This window comes from Alnus glutinosa, chromosome 10 (genome assembly GCF_958979055.1).
Source record: "Alnus glutinosa chromosome 10, dhAlnGlut1.1, whole genome shotgun sequence".
In the NCBI taxonomy this organism is placed as follows: domain Eukaryota; kingdom Viridiplantae; phylum Streptophyta; class Magnoliopsida; order Fagales; family Betulaceae; genus Alnus; species Alnus glutinosa.
This window is the reverse complement of record NC_084895.1, coordinates 25,245,636-25,257,389: the sequence shown is the minus strand read 5'-3', so window position 1 is coordinate 25,257,389 and position 11,754 is coordinate 25,245,636.

The following is an 11,754-nucleotide window of genomic DNA, read 5'->3' as shown; positions in this document are numbered from 1 at the left end:
TGTGAGGGATGGGAGAGGATACTAGAGAGATCGATTCTTGTGAAACCACGTGTCCGACCACTTATTTGAACAGGTAGATTTCATGTCCGATCAAGTGGATCTCATGTCAGCTCTCGTACGATCTAAATTACTATCAATTTAAATTTAAATAAATAATTACTAGATCGAGATGCTTATCCCTCTTTTTGAGTGCGAGTATGTTGGCATTTGGATTTTATAAATAGTGCAATTAATTCTAATTATACTAATTAGGGGCATGATAGAGATTTTCCAGAAACGAGTATGTTTTTTATAGTGAAATAATGATTTATGTCACATTTTTCTATATGCCATAGAAAATAATCTTTTCATTTTCACTTTTAAAAAAAATAAAAATAAAATAAAAAATCTCTCAATTCATATATAGTGTATGCAAAATTGGGTCTTAAATAATTACTATTTCTTATAAATAAAATTGTTAAGACCTGTTACACGTCCATCTCTTATACATCTTAAGCCCATCTATTTCACAAATTCATTGTCTATGAGTTTGCCATCAATGGATGAGTAGGTAGATTTTCATCCGCAAATGATAAGATTTGAGTTTATCACATCGATCCATTCAATCAGTGGTGGAACCACATTGGAGCTTCAAGGGCTATTGGTCCTATAAAAATTTTAAAAAAAAATTATTCAATTTCTTCTAAAAATAACTTTTTACACCTCAAAAATATTTTTTTAGTTTTATCCCCTCATAAAATTTTAATTCTGCCCCTGCATTCAATGATAGTTATATCTTACCATAATAATAAGCTTAATTAAGACAGTTTATGGACAAATTTAAACAAAGAAAGGTCTCTTGCATCATACACATGATAAAACTTAAAAAAAAAAAAAAAAATAGAAAATTTAATAGAAGTTCTTTTATCTAAAAATAAAGACACATTGTCATGTTGTGATTTCAAAAAGAAAATAAACAAAAAATTAAAAAAAAATTAAATTAAATTAAATCCTTAAATCATCAAGCTCAAAAGATACAAATTATTCAGAAGTAATTACATAATTGACCTTAGATTTTACCTCTACTTTGAAATTAAATCCTAAATTTGTAATTGTATCTAAGCATAGAAAAAAATAATAATAAAAAAAAAATTCCTTCTACTTGGCCTTCATGTGAGTGCCTTCTACAACTTAAAGAGATCTCAAGATAGATCAATTTGGGTGGGTTAATTTTCATCATGGCAGTGCATTATTGCAATTAAAAATTATGGTTTACATATTTTAAACTAAGAAGAACAAACTTTTGGATTTTGTGTAAAATTAATATTATAGAAGTATTATAAAATGCTAGGTGGATTTGCCGACGGTAATAATTAGTCAATTTTGAAATTAACATTCACTTCACACGTTCCAAATTAACGCCCTCCACTAAGACTGCTTTTTATGTTTTGCCGACTCCCTTTATATCTTTGTGCTTGACTTTAATGGAGTCTCCAACAAAAGTGTTAGCTGACTACGCAATGAAAACCGATCGAATAGGGATAAAGATAAAAATAAAATAAAAAAATAAATAAAAAAACACATGCTATGAACCTTGCACTGTATTTTGATATGAAAGTAATTAGGCATCCGTTTAATTATGCGATTTCGTAGGTTAATTAATTGTGTGATTTTAAACAAAATTGTAGAAAATGTGTTGTTTGAGAATGCATTTTTAAAAAATTACGATTTGAAAACATAGAAAAATCTTCGTTTTCAAATCGGAGGCAACGATTTTAAAGGTCAAATCAAAATTTTACTAAATGTTTAATTGCGTTTTCAAACCGTAAATTCAAGCAAAGCCTAGCTAGTAAAATTAATGCATCCAACAATATTTCCACTACCAGCTTCGTGCATTTCAAACACAAAACATATTTAAGAATGGACATAAATTAGTTAAAAATTGGTTTGTAGCAATTAGCTATAAATTAGTTTATAATAAAGTGACGTGTGTCATTTAGCATGTAAAAAATACATTTTTTTTTAATAGGATTAATAAGAAAGCATATGCTTCTCACATACTTTAAAAATATATGTCACTTTATTAGACTAATCTGTAGTAAATTGTAGCGAGTTTGTAGCATTCGTATAATATCAAGCAGATTGTGTACGTAGTATTATAAGGTAGTAGAGATCGATGTTGATCGAATGAAAATGGTATCTAATTCATAACAAAAAATATATATATATATATATTTCTTAAGTATGAAAAATAAATGGAGTTCTACAGTTTTTACTACAATTTTTTTATAACTCATGTAACATTTCATATTATATAAAAATGAGTGTCAAATGGACCGACACGTAGCAATTTATATTTTAGTAGCAAACGTGATAAGTTTCACTCGAACTGTCGTATCAATTTGTAGACGTGGTAAGTTTCATGTGAACTGTTACATCCAACTCATAATTTAGTAGCTAACATAATAAATGCCACGGGAACTACCCGGCTAATTTATACAGAATTCGTAACAAAAGTTATAATACCCCATCAACCGTCATTAATTATTTGCCGACGCTCGGTCAACACAGTAGGTCATAAACAACAAAAAATTGAACACAAAAGTTTCCCTTTCCATGACAAAATTTCTCTCATGTCTTCAAGATTTGCTAGGTACCAAATCTAGCTTGTGTAAGGAAACTAATGAGACTTTCCTCATGTCTTTCTTTATTGTTTTGACTTTAGTCTTAAAAGGCCGAAAAAGAAAATCCTACTTTCTTTTTTCCGATGACATTCTGATCAAACCTTTTCAGATTTTACCGACAGCTAAACTTAAATTCTTTTGAAGAATTGGAAAAAAAAATTGCAAATTAGTCTATGTAATTTATTAGGTCACTCAGTTATGTCAAAAAAATAATTTAATCCCTCCAAGCAAATTACGTTCACTGACTTAACATATTTCATTAGTGTGACACTGACTTAAATAGGACACGTGTCATAATTTTATTGACTCTGACGTGTCACCTTATCAAAATCTATTGATTCATGGATGGAATTTGACCATAAGGATTAAATTGTTTTTTTTTTTGGCATACCTCATATACTTTCGAATTCATTTTAATGCCACGTAAAGTTAAATGCAAATTAAGTAAACTGTATGAACTGATTTTACATTTTTTTCTCTAATAAATTTGGTACTTCTCTATATAAGATATTGCTAATTAAAATCCTCCATTTAATTAATCACTCGGAAATTACTTTGGTCTTCTAAGCTGATAAAAATTTATATAAGCAATATTATATCAAAACATTAAGATTTGGATCATTAGCATCACGCCATGCTGATAGATTATATTATAATAATTAAGTTGAGCAAAAACATGTAATTTGATCTAGACAGATTAGTGAGAAGATCGATAAGACAAATAAAAAAGCATCTTATTAGCTAGGGATGCCGATAGCCCATACAAAAAGTTAATTACCTACTTCTTAATCACTCTTCTTGGTTATGAAACCCATGAACCACACCAAAAGTAGTGATATTGGACCCTACAAAAAGAAGTCATATTGCAGGGCTTCTGTATAGGCTTCTTAATGATTTGAGCAAGACATCAGCGTGACACAATAACTTGTTACAAATTGGAAGAACAAGTTTAGTTAAAATAGGGTCTTCTCTCTTCAACTCTGAGGGGTTTTTTTTTCTTTTTCTTTTTCTTTTTTATCTATTCAAATATTTCTTCAACTATTAGAGAGAGAGAGACAAATGTAGAATTTTTGCACAACTCTTTCAATGGACATATGAATGCACATACAAACGAGAAAGGACAATGATCGAGAATTACAGCTTTTATTATAAATTTATACGACAGTATATAATTGGTAAAATGATTAAAAGTATATTATTGGCAAGTCAGCCATTACAAGTAAGATTTTTTTAACTTCATCATTTCATCAATTATGTACTATTAAGTCAGTTTGTAACAAAACTTGCAGTACTATCGAGTAATGCTACTTTCTACATCTATTTCAATACATTGACGAAAGTTATGTGTTTTAAGTAGCTTTCTTCTTCTTCTTCTTTTAAGTAGCTAACATAGAAAGCTAACTTAAAACATGCACGCCGAATCGGCTGATATAAAATAAGTGTGAAGAATAGCATTACTTTGTAATCACAGCTATAACACATCTACATCACTCAAAAGAGAAAATAGGACCATTCACACATGATTTTTGCATTAATCCTAACATAACAGGCAGTAAAACGAATTAACATTATCTAATATAGAAAGTATTTTGTATCCGAATTGGCCTCCTAAAGAGTTACCCATATACCTCTCTCTCAACAGAAACTTTTTGATTATATTAAGGTACGGTATATAAGGGGACAGTGCACAATGTACTCCCAGATATTTGGGCAACCTAAAATGGCACAGGCAACAAAAATAGGTGGCACAAGTACTATTGTGAACTGTAAGTATTTCTCGGTTTCTGCTTTCCACCACCAGTCCATAAGTACTACACTGCACTTAGTACAAATTAAAGCTCATTACTGCATTTCAGCTCCATTAGTCCTGAAAAGCACTTCAATCAATCAAGGCAACATCTATAGGGTCCATCCTCCACATTGTGGGGTTACAAACAGAACTTTCCCATATTGAAAACCTATGCATTGCCTTCCTGTCTGCCAGAAGCACCTTGATCATGGCGTCCAAATTCAAAGGCACAGGGCTTGGATCATGTACCAAGCAAGCTCTCATGTGTACAAATTGTATTGGAATATTGTGACACAAGTTGGATGTTGATCAAATGCCTTGAATATGTACCAATTTCACTGTTTCAAGGAGGACTGCATGCAGAAAAAAAACTGCAATATATATATGCCTTTGCTCTAGTGTGTTCTGAACTGACTACACTATATCTATATGGAGATAGATTTTGAGAGATCTTTCATGTACATTCAAGTTTTTGCTCTTTTACCCAGTCAGCAGAATAGTGCTTATTCCTTTCACATCTGAAAAGTTCTAGACCAAGATTATAGGCACCAGGAAACAGAAACCCGACTACTATATATATATACCTAGTACAGCTAAAATCTGCTATCTCATCATAATGTCTAGCTATTCCTTGTAACATCAATATTTCTCGAAGGCATATCTAATCAGCTAATCACCTTCCAAAAGCCATGCAGTATATGATGAATATGTATAAGCAATAAGCTTGATTAGTCGTTAATAATAAGATTAATGTATGTGAAAGACAATCAAATTCAACCAGCTAACCTAACCCTAGATATCTATTTACATAAGCAAATAAGCTGCATTCTACCTAATATTTATAAAGCTTTGACTTCAACTTATATAATGGCTTCCTACCTACCGCAAAAACACAATCCTTATGGAGATGTGCCCTACTGCATATAGAAATTAGGTTTCTATATATGAACACTAGTCCAAGGAGTAAGGACTCCTACAATATTTTATTATTGTAGAGGTAATTCTCACGATTTTATCCGTTTGTAATTATGGCTATTTTTATATAATTTGTTTTGGGGGGGTGTATATATATATATATATAATTGCGCATATATATATATATGCAAGCTAGGTTGGAGATGTCTACTTCCAGTGAGAGTGATGTCATGTCTAGAAAGCTCGAGTGTACGTTGCTCCTCTTACTGGATTGAATTTGACCAGTAATTGCGCGCAGGTGGGGTGATCTCTATCGATCGTTTTCTCAATCAAAATGATGACTATTATGAATTTGTCAAACACCCAAATACTAGTCCTTGAATGTTAAACGTATACGCGAACATGTTCTATACTCATCACTCGATGAATCACGTACAATAGATCGATCGACCTACTAAGAGAGAAATGTGTTGGAAGGTGTTACATTAAGTTTGAAAGACTTGGCATAATTAGCCACAGAAAGACGACAGTGAGGATTCCATAATTTCCATGGGAATGAATGGCTAGAAGTCCTGCTATAATTTTTTTATTTTTTTTTTCGGGGGGGGGGGGGGGGGGGGGGGAGAGGACTTCATTTGCCTCACTTAATTAAATTGTAATTTTTGCAATGTCATCACCAAATTATCAGAAGTTTCATATTTCAACCTAGCTCTTTAATTTAATTCTCCTCTACCGTTAAGGTTTTTCGTTAAGTCAAACGACTAATAAGTGAAATGTCATTTATACTGATTTTGTAAAATTTATAAAATTACAAATATACTTTTAATTAAAAATAAAAAATAAAAAAAAATAACCCACGGCCAGGCCGTGGATTAGGGTGATCGAGTCAAGACCCACGGCTGGCCATATATGGGTAGTACAATGTTTTTTTTTTTTTTTCATTTTTTTTTTGTTTTTGTTTTTGTTTTTAATTAATTTTATAAATGAGGTATTCTGGTCATTTTAAGTCTGAAAGATTGAAAGTGAGTGAAACATCGAACATCCACATTGCAACTTTTGATAATTTAGTGGAAACAATATTGCAAAACCCATGACAATTCGAGGTGAAGTTTCTTTTATTTTTTTGTTGGATTTAGGTTTGCTAAAACGGGTTGAACGGATAGGCGAGAATGACATGTACAACCAACCTTGGATACCTATGAGATAAGGGTAGACAATAAATAAGCATGTAACTCTATTAACCACCGCATTAAAAGAGGAACAAAGGCATTTGGATCCTCTTCATTTCATTTGAGGGGATCCGGTTAGTATTATTTGAGTGGTAAAATTGTTTATAAAAATGTGAAAAAATAATTTTATCCCTCAAATAAAACTAATTGTATCCAAATGGACCAGAGCAAGAGGATCCTTGTCCGGAGGAAAGAGGGCCGGGGAATACATAATTGCCAAAATTATTTTGCATCATAATTGATTCAAGAAAATAAAAAAAGATGGATGCCTTCGCCGACTTTTTTAAGTGTTTGTAGAATAATTATTATTTATTTAGTAAGTGTTCTAAGTGAGGCTGATGATAATTTTTCATTTTATTACAACGTCAAACTACTCCTGGACATTGAAATGGAAAATCTTTTGATCAAATCTTTGTCAAAAAAATAAAAAATAAAACAAATGGTGTTGAATCACCGATTCCTATAATAGTGGAATATCAAATCATATCTTTCGAAGAATGGATCTCAAAAGCGAGGACTTGGGAGACTCAGTCTAGAAGAAATTATCAAGAATTTTGAGGATATGATTGAAAGATGATGATGGATTCGTCAAAAAGAACAAATAAACATCGATCACATTTGCTCATAGATTGTGGGGACAATTGGGTGCATTCCCATTGTCCTTAGCTACTGCTTTCATATATATGTATTTAGAGAGAAAGAAATGTGATGGTTAAGGTATGTTTAGCAAAGCCTTTTTTCATTTTATATATTTTTTTCTAAAATAATAATAATCATGGACTGATGTGATCATATAAAGGTGGAAGGAGTTTTCAATTTTTTTTATGAAAAAAAAAAAATGAAGAAAGTTTTTTGATAAGAAAAAATGCTTGCCAAAAACACCCTAAAATAGTTGTCCTACTACAAACTTAATTATGCTTTGAATTTCCGTCATCATTGAAAATATATTCTCAAAATTCAAAACACTATATAATATGTGTGTGTGTGTGGGGAGGGGTTGTAATTAACCTTATCTTTTTTTCTAGCTGTTAAGGTTATTTTCGTAGGTTTTCCCCAATATATTCTTAATTACTCAAAAATTAAAGGCATATAATGAAATAAGAACTTATATTGATTTCCTGGTTACACATATATAGGAGATGCCTTCAAGTAGTGATTAGGCCCCTCTAAATCTGGACCAGGTTTTTGTTTATTTTGTATATATCATAGTTTCTTATCTTAAATTTTATGGAGAACTTCACTTAAGGGTACTAAATTAAACTTTCATTATTTTTTAAAGAAGATACCTGAACTTCAAAAAGTCTCAATTTAAGATATATATTTTTTAAAAGTCTCAATTAGAGATCATCCGTTAGGATTTTCATTTAAATCTTATCAAAATTCTCAAAATACCCCTTATTTTTTTAGGAAAAAAAAAATTGTTAGGATTTAGGTGTTAGATAGAATTTAACGGAATTTATAAAAATACAAATGCCTAAATCTTTCAAAAAAAAATTATAAATTTTTTTAAAATAATAAACACATGGGTATTTTGAAAATTTTGATAGAATTTAACGGAAAATCCTAACGGACGATGACCTTTAATTGAGATTTTCCGAAAAATGAATACCCTATAAATTGAGACATTTTGAAGTTCATGTATCTTCTTTCAAAAATTGTGAAAAATTCAATACCTTTAAATAAAGTTCTCCCTAAATTTTATAAATAGACCAAGCTAGAAATTATTTGATAATATAAGTAGGTTGTTTTTTTTATTATTATTATAGATGATATAATATTTAATTGCTTCTAGTGCCTGCTGGCCTGCACGATTGATCATGGTGAATATTGTTCTCCCAACATTTGAGGCCCAAGTTGTGGCATGTCGAGAGGGCCCCACATGTGCCATGAGCAAATTCGGTTCTAGCAAATAGCAATAGAAAAAGCATGAAATTTGAAAAGCAATTATTACAACCCTAGCTCACTGCCATTTATGACGTGTATATTGGTGCACCACAACATTTCTTTGGTTTAGAAATTCTTTGGAGAATTCAAACTCTACAGTACCTAATAGAAGTACCTAATTTTTTAATTAGTGACAAGCATATAAATTTTTAATTAAATTATTAAAAAAAATATATATTTTTCACGTGTTTAAAGAATACATAACAATTTAATTTATAGACTATTAAAAAGGATTTCTTCCAACCCACTTAGAAAAAATAAGATTTTTGTAGAATATAGCTAGTTAGGCTTTGTTTGGCAAAGCTTTGGGGAAATAATTTTGCATGCGGCTCCAACCGGCCACTAATACGCTTTTCAAAACAAATTATAAAATTCTTTTAAAAAAACAAAGCACTTCTTAAAAATTAAAACTCAATTTCTAAAGACGTGTATATATATATATATATGTATAAAAAATAAAAGATCGATTTAACAAAATGGAGGATAGCGTGGTAGAATATATGTACGTAGTGGCCGCTGGACTCATGATGGCTGCGACCACCGCCTAGTGGCCCCATAATGGGTTGCAAGGAGATCACCATCGCACGGGTGCCGCTAGGCAGCCGGTAGCCACCATCGATCGTAGAGTCTAACTCCAATAGATTTTTTTTCTTTTATTTTTTATTTTCCTTCTTTTATTTTGTGGAAACCCTCGTTATTTTGGTTTTTGGAAACAAGCACCCTTCAAATTTTTACCAAAGTGGACACCACATGTAACACTATTCAAAAAAAAAAAAATTAGTGACTAGCATAACTCCAAATGTATCAATCTTCTTATATTGTCAAGCCCTCATCCCTTCTTAACAAACAAAATTGTATCAATTTTCTTTTAAAACAAAAAACGTTAGACTTATATATATAACTGATTTACAATCTTTTTACAACTTATTAAAACGTTTGGCATGTAATTAGTGTTAAAAATTTTGTTTAGTAACTGACGTACGTACCTCAATCACACACCATAAATTGTAAAAGAATTATAAACCAATTGTAAGTCTAGAATTATTCATTTTCTTATATTGTCAAGCCCCTCCCCCTCCTCATCTTTGTACATATATGAGTATCTTAAAACAAATAATTTCTGCAAGATTTCGAGAATTTTTTGATATTGTTAGCTAAATCCTAGAGATTTAATAAATATTTTGGTATATATTTGTGGAAATCGAATCTTGGGGGTCACGTTGGATCGATCCTCGAACTAAACGACGTCATGTAGGGTATAAGGAAGATAAGGCAGAGATCGAGGCTAGGCACTTGAGATGTTATTGTTAGTATCCAAATGCATGGAATTAATTGAAGTTGCTTTTTGAAATCCTCTTCATCTATCATGCATGTATTCAGGACACAATTAAAGTTTTGTCTATCTCTCTGATAGGTTTTGATGTTATGGGTTTTGAGCAGGTGCAGATTATACTACAGTTGAGAATAAGTTGTAATGGCTTTATTCATCGAATGGCCTCCTGCTTTAGAGCTAAATCTTTTCTCTTTCCAGGTAAATCTTTTCTCTTTATTGTCTTGGAAATTATGTTTTGAGGTTCCGATCGAGTGCTTATATATTGTCTTGGAAATTATGTTTTGAGGTTAGATCTAAAGTTAACTCCTTTTAAGGGTGTTATGTCAATCACTTTCTAGTTGGGTCTCAAGAGTTTTTTTTAGGGAAAAATATATATTAGCCCTCAAACTACCACCATTTCTCCGGATGGCACCCCGAACTACCAACACTTGCACTCCGACCCCCCAAACTACCACTGTCTGATTTTTTTGGCCTCATCCGTCTATTTATACCGTTAATTCTAACAGAAATTGATCAAAAACCCGAAAATACCCCTCCTTTAACCGTGAGAATTTCAAAGTGTAGGAGGGGTATTTTCGAAATTATGTTTAGAATTGACGGCATAAATAGACGGATGGGGCCAAAAAATCAGAAATTGGTAGTTTGGGGGGCCAGAATCTAAGCATTGGTAGTTTGGGGGGCCATCCGAAGAAAGGGTAGTAGTTTGGGGGGCTAATATTTATTTTTCCCTTTTTTTTATGTAATTTTTTAATTTGTTTGTCTATATTTTAATTACCTCCTTAGAGGCGCTTGTTTGTCTAACCCCCGTGGCTTTTATGTCTTGTTTTAGAAGGGTTACTTATTAATTTTCTATAAATTTTTTCTTATTAAAAAAAAAAAAAACCTTAAACATTTAAGATTAATCAATACTCTTAGAGACTAATTAAAGGTCCGTTCGGGGGTTTACGATTTCAAAAGATACGATTTTAAAATAGCGATTTTAAAAATGTACGATTTAAAAACTTGATTTTTAAAAATGTAGTTAAGCGTGTAGTAAAATCGCAATTTGGCCTTTAAAATTCTACATTTTCACAAAAAAAAAAAAAAAAAAACACCCCATTTTACTTAAGATTTGAAAATGCAGATTTTCAACATTTTCAAATCGTAATTTTTTAAAAACGCAATTCCCAAACGATTCATTTTCTGAAACTTTATTTAAAATCGCAATCTCAAACGTACCCTAAGAATATTTAATGTTATTCTATTTGTTAATGTATTTTGAAAGGTTTGACTTGAGTCCAAGTCAGTTAAAATTGAACACAAGACGAATCCTTCCTAATTAGCTCTTCCACATTGTTAGAGAGAGAGAGAGAGAGAGAGAGAGAGATCTAAAGACAAAGATGTTGCTACATTTAAACATAGGGAAAAATCATATTTAGTCCTTAGTTTTTTATCTTATTTGAATTTAGTTCTTATGTTTTTAATTTCAAGAATATGATCCTTAGGTTTTGCACAAATTTTAGATAGGTCCATCTGTCACTTTTTTCCTCAAGATTAATAGTTTGTCATATTTCATGTGTGTCTCAATTGACAAATCAGCATCCATATCAGTATCTAATATCAATACCACATCATTAAGCGTCAAGTCATCTACAGAAAAAAAAAAAAAAAAAAAAAAAAAAAAAAAAAAAAAACCTAATTCTAGAAACAAAAACCATCTTCTTCGTTGTCTTAATCTTTTATATTTGTAAAATTAGATAGAAAACCATTAAATTTGATGCTAACATGGACATTAACATTGTATTGGGTGCTAACATGAACCATATAATGTCAAATGAAACATACGTGACAAATGAAAAATCGTTAACTTTGACATTAAATTAATAGAGGGATCAATTTGAA